We start from the raw sequence: 12,161 nt of genomic DNA on the forward strand, positions 1-12,161 counted from the left end.
TCTCGAGCCACCCTGCCGGGAACCTGAAGAAGATCCGTCATTCTCCCTGAGAATTGTGACAACTGAGTCCTCAGTGCCCACTGGAGGGATCTCATTCTCAGGCGAGCCTCTGGCACTAGGAAAATGCAGGATGCCATGAGGCCTAGCAACCTCAAAAAGTCGAAGGCTGGGAGACGTTGGGCATGCTGGAACTTGGTAACCATTTGTAGAATATCTTGAGCCCTCACCTCTGGTGGCGAGGCTTTTCCCAGGGAAGTATCCAGGATCGCTCCTATGAACTGGAGTCTCTGCGATGGTATCATTTGTGACTTCTTTAAATTGAGGGAGAAGCCCAGTCTGTGAAGGAAGTGGCACACGTGATTTAGCTGGATCTGAGCTTGTTCCGGAGAAACAGCCCTGATCAACCAATCGTCCAGGTAGGGGTAGACGTGAATCCCTTCCCTCCTTAGACTTGCAGCCACTACCGACATTAACTTGGTGAAGACCCTCGGGGCGGAGGTGAGCCCAAATGGCAGCACTCGAAATTGATAGTGAGAGTTGCCAATTGCGAACCTCAGGTATTTCCTGTGTTTGAGATGGATAGGCACATGGAAATAAGCGTCCTGAAGGTCCAGAGATACCAACCAGTCCTGGAACTGAAGGGCCTGGAGGATCCGAGAAAGAGTGACCATCTTGAATTTGTCTTTTCTGAGGAATTTGTTCAATTCTCGCAAGTCCAAGATGGGTCTCAGTCCTCCGTCTTTCTTTGGAATGAGAAAGTAAGGGGAGGACCAGCCCTTGTTCCTCTCCGCTACAGGTACCGGTTCTATGGCACCTTTCTCTAGCAGGTCCCAAATTTCCTGCAAGAGGAGCGGATCTGGAGCTTTCTGAGAGCTGATCCCCAGTGGATGACTGAGGTATACGTAGGAAAGGCAGGCAGTAACCTTGGGCAACTGTTTCCAATGCCCAAGCATCTGACGTGATAGCCTGCCATACCGCCAGATGTTGAGTCAACCTGCCTCCTACAGGTGTCCTGTGAGGGAAGTCCTCAGAGTGGTTTTGGGGCAGCTGATGCCGATGCCGATGGTAAAGAGGCACCTGCTGTTGCTGCAGCTTTAGAATATCTACCCCGTCCACCTCGGGTAGTTCTTCTTTGACCCCTTTGAGCCGGTCGTCCTCTACCTCTTCCGAATGCGGAGTAGAAGCGAACGGACTTGCCCCTCGCAGAGGTTCCTGTGGGACAAAAAGGAGTCTGACGGATTGCAGCTCCTAGGGATTTTGCTGCTGCTTTTGAAGTTTGCAGTTTCTCTAAACTGTCATCCGCCTTTTTCCCGAACAAAGAAGAGCCATCGAATGGCATGTTCAAGAGCCTGGCTTGCACATCTGGGGCAAAACCCGACTTTCTCAACCAAGCGAATCTCCTGGTTGATGTACTTGCCGCCATTGCTCTGCTGATACTGTCAGCCGAATCAATGCCCGTCTGGAGGGATTCGCACATAGCGTCTTTACCGTCCTGTATAATATTCAGGAACGCATCCCTTTCTTCTCCCTCCGGGATGCAGTCAGCCGCTGTAGAAGCACACTCCCAAAGTGTATGGCTGAACCTAGCAAGGGTGCAAGTAGCATTAACAGATTTTAACGCCATGCTACATGCTGAAAAGACTTTCTTTGCCATAGCATCATATTTTTTATCCTCCCTGTCCTGTGGGACGGTAGGATAAGCCGTCTTGACATCGGTAGAGGATGCTGCCTGTACCACCAGACTTTCTGGGGATGGGTGTTTAGACAAAAACTCTGGGTCTGTAGAAGATACCCTGTACTTTGTAGACAGTTTTTTATTTACTGCTGGTACTACATCTGGGGTTTCCCAGTTTGTCATGATCTTTCTCTGAAGAGCTTTATGAAAAGGCACCACAGGATCCTCCTGTGGGCCTTTGTCAAGAATATCCGTGAGGTCATCTTGTTGGAAAGATTGTGAAGGTGCAGACCACCCCATGAACTCTGTAATCCTGGCCATTAAGGTTCTGTAGGGGGTTTCAGCATGCTCCCCCGGGTCTGGCTTAGCAAACTCCACCTCAGGGGAAGTGTCTAACCCACTTGCCTCATGTAAAGAATCATGAAGATCCTTTAACCTGCGCTCTTCAGAGGAAAATTCCTCTCTAACTGGGGTTACATGTCCCTGTAACTCAAATGTGTCGTCCTGTTCAGACAAATCACCCTCTTCTAAAATTGAGGATATAGTTCTCAATTGTTCTGAACTCATAAAGGGAGTAAATCCCATTTCCAAGGCAGAGGGTGTCGAACTTGTCATTATTGGCCTCGAAAACGTCGATGTCGCCGACGGCGAAGGCTTCGAGCGTGGCGCCGAAAACCGAGGCGGAGGCCTCGAAGACCGACAGAATTGGAATTCTACGCGACAATATCGAAGCCATCAACGTCGAGGGCCTGGGGATAGTCACTGGATGTGTGGTAACCGTGACTTTTCTTGGCGTTGACACCGGTGTCGAAGCTGGCGTCGAGTCGACAGACCCGTGTGTCGAAGGTCCCTTCGACAACGGCGTCGAAGGCATCGACCTCGACGGAACCGTCGAGGAAGGTTTGGAGGTCATAGTCCTGCTCGAGGGTTCGAGACGCGCTCGAGAGGTTTCTTTCACCGGGTACTGCGACTCGCGGCGTTTTTGACCTTCGGGTCTTTCGACCAGAGCATCGCTCTCGGCAGTCTTCAAGGGGGTCGAGGCCGCTTTCTCGAAGACGCTCATCATATTATTTCGGAATTCCTCCCATTCAGCCCGGGAACTATGTTTCGTGGGGCAAGGGATTCTTTTTGGCAAAACAGAGGAAGAGGAAGACAGAAGGGGATCTTCGACGTCTCCTCTTCGAGTGCTTCGATCTCGAGGAGTGATGAGACCCACTCCGAGACCTGGAGCGCGAATGGTGACGAGGAGACGAATGTCTCGACTTCGTCGAGGAAGAAGAAGCTTTAAAAGTCTTACCTTTCTCCAGCTTCCCCCTACGCTCCTTCAGGGCCTTAGCTGTCATGGACATACAGTCCTCGCATTCCGAACAATGGTGTTGTCATGATCTCTGCTTCTAAAAGGTCAGGGTTTTCCCAACTCCCTTGGAAGCAGATCCATAACCCAGGTTCCGAGTGCCAACCAGTCCCAATTGGGACCTTTTGGACCCAGTCCTGGCGCCAGTGGCACCAGGCTCATAAATATGCCCAGTCCCAGCGCTGGAAGCGCCGGGCTCATAATGCTTGGGTGGACTTACCTTCAGCAGACCATGCTGCTTACTTGCCTGCCAGTTGAGCCTCTGATCCTCTTCTGTTTGGAACTACTTTTCCTGTTGGGTGGGGCTGGAGCCACTCCCTAGATTCAGAACACTGGAACTCTTCTGGAAGGCAGGAACTCTTTTCTTACCAGGAACTCTTTTCTTACTTAGGCGTGGCTGTGGAAGGAGACACCTAAGCACTACAGGAGGCTATTTAAACCACACCCAGTGTATGAATCTTGCTTTGCGTTATTCTGCAACCTCTGCAGCAGAACGCTCATCGTGTCTTCTGCATCCGGTCCTGGGCCTAAGGAAAAAGGCTTACCATCCTGAATCCAGTCTTCAGCAACACCTATAAAGACAAGAAAGAACAGGTTAGCATTCCGGCATCTGAAAGGCAAAGGCTTACCATCCTGAATACAGTCTTCAGCAACACCTATAAAGACAAGAAAGAACAGGTTAGCATTCCGGCATCTGAAAGGCAAAAGCTTACCTACTCTTCGTGCGCTCCAGAGGTCTTCACACTGCATTCCGGCATCTGAAAGACAAAAGCTTACCAACTCTTCGCACGCTCCGGAGGCCTTCGGCGCTGCATCCCGCATCTGAAAGACAAAACAAGGTGCGTTTAAAGACATTGGGGAACTTTAATACTCACGTGCCATTACTCCTTTCCACATCTAATCCAGTGGGTATTCCGGCACCCTGCAGCCGCTCCGAACTCGTACCTGCAAAATAAAAAGACAGTTAGAGCGCATCGTGAAGCAGGCAACAAGCGCTTACTTACGTGCTTCCAGGCGCTTCTATTCATCACACGGGCTCCATCTTCAACTCACTTCAGCCCGTCATCCGCCATCGCCGGAACCCTGCAAAACAAGAGACATCATTACTAAAGACTTTAAAGACATTTGAACGACTCGAAACTTACCGTTCGTGCAGTAAACGACGGACAGCAGTCCTCTGAAGTCAAGAGGCCTGCGCTACCTATCCAGTGAAGAAACTGCTTACAGCACCCTGCCCCGAGGTAGATGGAGAGCTCGGCATTCACTTACCTAAGGTGAGAGCGTTAACCTTTGGGGGTCTACAGGAGAGGAGAAGAGGAAAGAGATAGGGACACCCCAATAACCCCAGTTCATTAACCCCATATTTTCTATCTGCAGACATCTTACTCTACACGTCAGGCATACAGTGCACAGAGGTCCAGCCCAAAGAGCCAACCGGGTGCTACACATCACCTTTGAAGATACGGTAGTCGCCCAGTCAAGACCGGCGCCTCTGCGAGAATCAGGTGAGCGTTACAGGTGTTCAGCTCCCAAACACCACAGACAAATTCTGTGAGGATCGGTCAACGACATCTTTTTCCCACAATCTCGACATTTCTTGAAGCCGGATCGAGGAGTTGTCAGTTCCGACGAGGAAGCCATAGAGTACGGATCGAATAACTCGAGGTAAATAGGATTAATCTGACTAAGAACTGAGCAACGGTATTCCGAGGCACTGAGTAAGCGCGGAAAAACGGAACTGAGCAACGGACGCTGCACGCGGCCTTTATAGGCAGGATGACGTCGATACAGCGGCTGTCGAAGGACATCGACTCGGAGGACGTCGACGCGCAGCGCCCTCTAGAGAAAATGTTTTCCGAGGCCAGCAGAGCTGGAAGGAGATATCTAAGATGAGGAATACGTCAGAGGACACAATCCCTTCGAAATGGAGTTACAGGTAAGGAACTACTCCCTTCTCCAGCATTGGATCTTTCATGGATTCACATGCTGTGAATAGATTACATAGCAGTATTCATTATACATGGTGGCGTGTAATGCAAACCAATACATTAGGAACGCATACATGATCGAAAAGAAAACATTAGCCGTGGTAGTAGTGAAACATGTAGCCCACTTTTTTGGGGGGCTCACCTTACTGAAACAGGCGTTGCAGGACTGCACGTCCCATCTGTACATATGTCCCATGTTGTTGCTCCAGGCAATAATGCTGAGTAAATGTATGCAGCACCGACCAGGAGGCCACCTGACAGATGTCCGCCAGCGGAATCCCAGACCATAATGCTGCTGATGACGCAGTGGATCTCGTGGAGTGTGCTTTTGGAGGCCTCTCCAAAGGCTTTCCCGCCTTAGAGTGACAGAAGGAAATAGCCGATGAAACCCAGCACGATAGTCATTGTTTGGAGATTGCTCTTGCTTTTACTGAGGGTCCATAAGCCACAAACAGTTGTCTTGAACACCTGAATTCCTGAGTACGACTCAGATAAAACTTCAATGCTCTTTTGACGTCCAACGTATGCAGAGCCTTCTCTGCCGATGAGGAAGCCGAAGCACAAAAAAATGCTGGTAGCACAATAGACCAGTGTTTATGGAATGGAGTTGGCACCTTTGAAATAAAGTGAGGGTTAGTCGCCATCACCACCTTGTCCTTGAAGAAACGTAAGTATGGAGGATCAATCACTAGAGCCTGCAGCTCTGATATTCTTCTTGCTGAAGTAATGGCCACCAAAAACACTACTTTCCACGACAAATTTCAGGGGCGTCGACATGGGTTCAAATGGGGCCTTCATTAGCCCTGACAGTACCAGTTTGAGACTCCAACCAGGATGAAAAGGTCCAAAACAAACCTCTTAGAAAATGCTTAACAAGTCGGTCACTGAAAAACGGGGTAGCGTGCCTCTTTCACGTAAATCTAGAAATGGCCACCAGGTGAACTTCTATGGAGGAGAATGCCAACCCTCTCTTTGCCAAGTGTAATAAGTAAGGCAGAATGTGCTCCGATGACCTGCTTAAAGGGTCTATTGCAGGCTGATCCTGACACCACACACAGAACCTTTTCCATTTGTATGCGTATGAGGCATTCGTGGACGGAGCCCTAGCTGCCTCTAAAATGCAGCAACAGTATCTAGGAATGTTTAGCCATCCAAATTCTGAGATGTCAGGAACCAAGCCGTTAGGCTGAGGGAACCTGGGTCGTGATGCCAAACTGCACCTCGGTCTCGCAACAGAAGGTCTGGCGTCACTTGAAACCTCACTGGTTCTGCTACTGATAGATGGAGCAGGTCCGAGAACCACGGCTGCCTGGCCCAGTGAGGGGCAACCAGAATCACATGGCATGGCTATTTCTGAATCCACTGGAGGGCCCGCCGAATGAGTGGAAACGCGTATGCAAACCTGCCAGTCCACGGGAAGAGGAACGCATCTCCCAACGAATTGGGCTGAGGCCATCTGCTGGCAAACTGCTTGCACTTTGTTCTCCCGGGTGGTGAAGAGATCTAGCGAAGGACGACCCCATCTCGTGAAGATGCTCAACACCTGCTGATCCTTCAGCTGCCACTCATGGAGTTGGTTCATTTCCCTGCTGAGAGAGTCTGCCTGTACGTTCATCACGGGAGAGGGAGGAGAGGGAAATATATATTTCTGGAATGCGTGCCCCCTCCTTCCTGGGGTAGAACATCATGGTCCGTCAACACCCTCACGACAGATGCTTGTATGCGTGGCAAAAACGATTTTAGAGCCCAATGAACCGCTCTTAGTTCCAGTACATTAATGTGAAGACTATTCTCCTGGGGACCACCGCCCTTGAACTTGTAAGGACCCCAGATGAGCTCCCCATCCTGTTCGAGAGGCATCTGTCACAATTGTGGACTGAAATTCCGGCTCCAGTAACGGCACTCCTCGCGTCAGATTGTCCGACAGTTGCCACCAACGAAGCGCTTCTAGTAAATCGATGTTGCTCACTAGCTTGTCGGACCATAATCCGCCACTTTGAGCCCAACGGTCTGCTAGAAATTCTTGTAATGGCCTCATGAAGAGACGGCAGTCCTTCACCAACGGAATACATGACGCCATGGCTCCCAGAAGCAACATGTAGCTTCTGACCGACACTCTCGTTAGACTCTCCACTCTGCCGCTTTCTGTTTGAGTTTTTGAACGCTTTCGACAGAAGGCCTCACCAGACCTGATTGAGTCTGGAATTCTGCACCCAAAAACACCAAGCTCCTGGAAGACAGAAAAGACTTTTCAAAGTTGACCGCGAAGCACAACCATTGCAACAGCTGCATGGTAACGTTGAGACTTGCCTGCGTCACCGCTGAGACGAGCCCCGTATCAGCCAGTCGTCCAGGTAAGGATAGACGTGATTACCTTCTCGTCTGAGCCATGCCGCCACCAGAGCCAAACATTTTGTAAACGTCCTGGGAAACGATTTTAGACCGAATGTGAGCACTCTGAATGGGTAAGGATTCTGGACGGGTATGTGGAAATATGCATCTTGCAGATCCAACGACGCCAGAAAATCTCCCGGCTGTACCGACCGGATGACTTTCTGAAGTGTAAGCATCTTGAACTTCAGGCGATGCAGAGTCTTGTCCAGGGCCCGAAAGTCCCGAATGGGTCGCCACTTGCCATTCGGTTTCTTGACCACGAATTAACGCGAGTAAACCCCCTGACCTCTTTCGACAACCGGAACCAAATTCTATAGCCCCTTTCTGCAGCATCAGTACAACCTCCTGCTGTAAGATGTGAAGATGAGGTTGCGCAGAATACACGAGAGGAATGGTAAGTGGTGCAACCTTGAATTCTAATGAGTGGCCCAGCCTAACCGTGTCCAATAACCAACGGTCCGAAGCAATTTCTCCCATTCGTCGACACGTAGGGCCACTCTGCGTCCCAGGACATCTTGAAGATTGTCATTGCTGTGATTTCGGTTGCTTACTCTTGGTGGAAGAAGGCGGCCCTCCACTCCTTCTGGAAGTCTGAAAATCACGGCTTCTTCATGTAGCTTGAACCGCTAGTCTGAATCCTTGTAAGGAGTATGCAGATCGATTGTAGTTCCGGTCCCTGGATGCAGCAAATCGAGAGTTCCTCGAAGCTCTGCGGAAGGGACGAAAAAGCCGAAACGCTCACCCACTTTGTAACGCTCCCAATGATCTTGCCGTATCAGAGTCCTCCTTCATGCCTTTGAGGGCTTCATTTATTTCCCCCTTCCCCCACTAGTAACTGTTACCCTCACAGGGCATATGTAGCACCTTGTAATGGACCTCCGGCCTAAAGTCTGTACATTTTAGCCAGCCCTATCTCCTTAGTACCACTCCATTATTTATCTGCTTGAACACTGATTCAGCTAAATCTACAGCAATGTTAATGCTGTGATTTGATGCCTCCTCACCTTCACGCACCAGTAGCATGGCTGTCTTCCGGTGTTCTTGGGCAGATGTTCTAAGATGGGGGACAGGCGATGCCACATTTCGCGGTCGTAGCGTGCCATAATTGCTAACGAGATAGCGCCCTTGACTGTCGTCACCCCCACTGTTAAGACAGTCTTTCCGAAGGCATCTTGCATTCTAGCTTCACTGTCCAGAGGTGTTGTGCACTTGTGTTGTGTTCGAGCTTTTCTGCTAGCTCCCACCAACACCACTGATTCAGGAGAAGGTTGAGCAATTAAACACTTTGGCGTAGAGTCCGGGGCCTTGAATAATTTCTCTAACCTGCCTTTAATTGCAGGCTCCGAAAATGGATGGCGCATGGTACGTAAGCCTTCTTGCCAAACGTGGTCCAGGAACTGAATCGAGAAAAACTACTTTCTCCTCTTCCCCATATGGTCAAATAAACATTCTTTCTGCTCTTCCTCTGAGGACAAACCAAACTCAACAGGCTTTTGCCATCATGGCATGAAAAGTCCCAATGTCATCTGGGGGAGACAGTTGCGCCGGACTCCTAGGAGCTTCTATTTCTCTGTCAGATTCCCACGTCGGGTCTCTCCATGGGGATGATGAAATGTCAGAAATTGAGTCCCTAGAACCTTGAGCCGACTCAGTCCTGTAGCTCACCCTCCTCTGGGTGGGAACGAGGAGGTATTGTGCTGATCGACCGGGAGGCTGGCAACTCAGTAGTGGACGCCAAATGCGGAGGGAGGCATGCCGCGTCGATAGGTGTTACTGGAGGCGTACCCATAGGAGGAAGTCTTGCATCAAGCTGACTTAATAGGGACTGCAGTGTAGATAATGCCTGTAGAGACAGCACAGACTGCAGATTCAGCAGAAGAGACGCAGGTGGAAAACTGACTTCCTGCCGTTGCCGAAGGGCCCACGCACTGTAAGCCGAGATTTGTTGGATGAACCACAGGTTCTTGTTCCTCCTCCATCGACTACACAGAGAACAGGCTCCTGTTGCAATAAGATATCCGGTAGAACTGCGTCATATGCCGAAGCTTGCCAAGACCCTGGAACATCGACCGTTGACGATGAAAACCTGGGGACCTAGTCGATCGCCACCACTGGGGCCAACAACACCACTTTAGAGATACAGTGCATACAGCAGTGACGCCGTCGACGACGGGACTCCCGTTGACAACGCTGGCAGTTGTGGCGCAGACATGTTAGGCGATCCCGCCTTTTTTGAGGTGCTTTGTAGATTCTCTACTCGAGGGAGACCTATGATGGTCCCCTGAGGAGGAGCGCCTCGAAGAGTCCTTTTTATCCTTTTTCGAAGTAGAAGATTTTTCGGGCTTCTAGGACTGGTCCGAATGACCATGTTTTGACAATCAAGTAGCGCCTTTCGTCAGATGTTTTCCTGAAGAGGGACGACTTTTCTGTAGGACGTGACTTCTTTGCCAGCAGCTCAGCCGACACCGACCGGCGAGGAACTGCGGGGGATTTAGGCCTGTGATGCCAGACTGCGCACCGATCCTACCTCAGATGCAGGGTAGGCCCCTTCGTTCAGCCACGATATCAGATGCCGATTGCGGTCCCTCAGCGTTTTTTGCGAGAAACCTTTGCAGATGTCACAGGTATCCACAGAGTGATGAGGGTATAGACAATAGAGGCAGTCCATGTGCCCGTCCCTTCATAAACTGTCTTCATTCCGCACATAGCACACTGGTGAAATAAGGCTTTCCCCGACATTGGGAAAGAAAGGAGTACAACCTAAAAAAATGTAGAAAGGACGAGGTGATCCCGACACTGGAGACGGTTGACATCTGAGGGGAAGCTGCAGGGGCGGGTCTATTTATACCCTACGTCCTATTGGGTGGTGTGTAAGCATCCCAAAAGGACGTTGATAGGACACTAAAGTGTCATGCTTTCCAAGGGAAAAACACTTTTTAAAGGAGACCGAGGGTTCCCAGCCTGACGACGGGGAATATTCCAAGCATGTGAATCCATTAAAGATCCAATGTTGGAGAAATACATTGTGATATGACCGCCTCACCGCCCCCCCTCCGATACCCCCCACTCTCCCAACTGTAAGGGCCTAAGCCCATTTGGCCTTCCAAGGCCGAAAGACTCAGTCAAGGTTTCTTAGTCTGACGGTTCGTCTTGTTCATTTTTCAAACCTGGCTCACAAATTATGCTCTGAGACCTCAACTTAAGCCTTCACGACGTTAATGATTCCAATGCCACTATTATAGAAAACTATCACACAACTCTGATTCAAACACCGTATTATTGAGCCTACACACAACAAGGGCAGAACACTGGATTGGCTGGCAGACTTAAACTGTACTACGACAATCCTTAACAATTTACTGTGCGCCTGGTCAGATTACCACTGCATTACATTCACCATATAGGAAAGCGCTAGCTTCAACATGTCCCACTCCATCGCACCACAAAACATATCAAGAAACACTCCCAACATTTCATTAGACCATTTAATACCTCTATTTCAGCTTACCACAGACCTCTCAATTATCCAGGAAAAGGCACAAGCTACTTACCTGTAACTGTTGTTCTCCAGCATGGGTCTGGCATGGATTCACATGCTCATGAATAAAGAATAAATAGCAGTACACATGCACAACCACAGGAGGTGGCAAGGCTCAACATTAAGCCCCTTACCTCCTCACCAGGCTCACCTTCAAGCGAACAGGTTGCGGAGCACTGCTTGGCTGCACTGGACTGCCCCCTGAATCCCTGTCGACACAGTAGAACTTTGTGAAGGTGTGCGTCGACCTCCAAGTAGCAGCCCTGCAGATGTCCAACAAGGGCACACCAGACAGGAATGCTGTAGTTGCAGCGATCGCTCTGGTCGAATGGGCTCTCGGACAGCCAGGCAACGGTCAGTTTGCCAACCGGTGACAATGGGTGATGCAGCTGGAGAGCCAGCTGGAAATGGAAGCCTTAGAGAGGGCCTGCCCATGATTCACAGGGCCAAAGTTCACAAAAAGTTGAGACGTCTTCTGAAAACTTTGTGCGGTCCACATAGGTCAGCGCTCTAGCCACATCCAGCGAGTGCGAAGTCCTCTCAGCCGGCGACAAAGGCGTCGGGAAGAATACAGGTAACACAAAGGGCTCGTTTAGATTAAAGTCCAACTGCACCTTGGGCAAGAAGGAGGGGTGCGTCCGTAGCACCACCACTCATCTCGTGGAATGTCAAATAAGGTTTACAAGAGGGCCTGGATCTCTCCCACTTGTCGTGCTGAGGTGATGGCCACAAGAAAGGCTGTTTTCCACGACAAAAACAGTGGCGCAGAATGCATAGGCTCGAACGGCAGAGCCATGAGCCTAGTAAGCACCACATTAAGCTCCCACGCCGGGGCTGGAACCTTCACCAGCGGGAACAAGCAAAATAGTCCTTCGACAAACTCCTTGACCAAACGATGCAACGATCAGGCTGATCATCCAGGAGATCTGGTGTAGCAGGAAATAGCCGCCAGATGTACTTTGATGGAAGCATGGGCCAGTCCTGCTTTGGCCAACAAATATGGAAGTACCTGCGGTTCAGTGACTCGTAGAGGGTCGAACTGGGGACAGCACCAAACGGCGAACCTCTTCCACTTGTGCCCACAGCATTTAAGAGTAGATTAAGCTCTGGCCTTGGCGAGCACCTCCTTACAATCTGCTGGGAGATCGTAGCCCCAAAACTCTAGTGCTGCAGGAGTCAGGCCTTCAGGTTCAGCAATCCTGGGTCGTGGTG

General features: G+C 50.3%; 1 protein-coding gene across 4 annotated transcripts in view; it reads right to left on the reverse strand.

Annotated features, from left to right (window-relative positions):
• Positions 1–12,161, reverse strand: part of DDX21 (DExD-box helicase 21) — a 790,459-nt gene that overhangs the window by 648,317 nt on the left and 129,981 nt on the right. The gene's annotated exons all lie outside the window — the stretch shown is intronic.

Source organism: Ambystoma mexicanum, chromosome 8 (genome assembly GCF_040938575.1).
Source record: "Ambystoma mexicanum isolate Mex_15411 chromosome 8, UKY_AmexF1_1, whole genome shotgun sequence".
Taxonomy (NCBI): Eukaryota; Metazoa; Chordata; class Amphibia; order Caudata; family Ambystomatidae; genus Ambystoma; species Ambystoma mexicanum.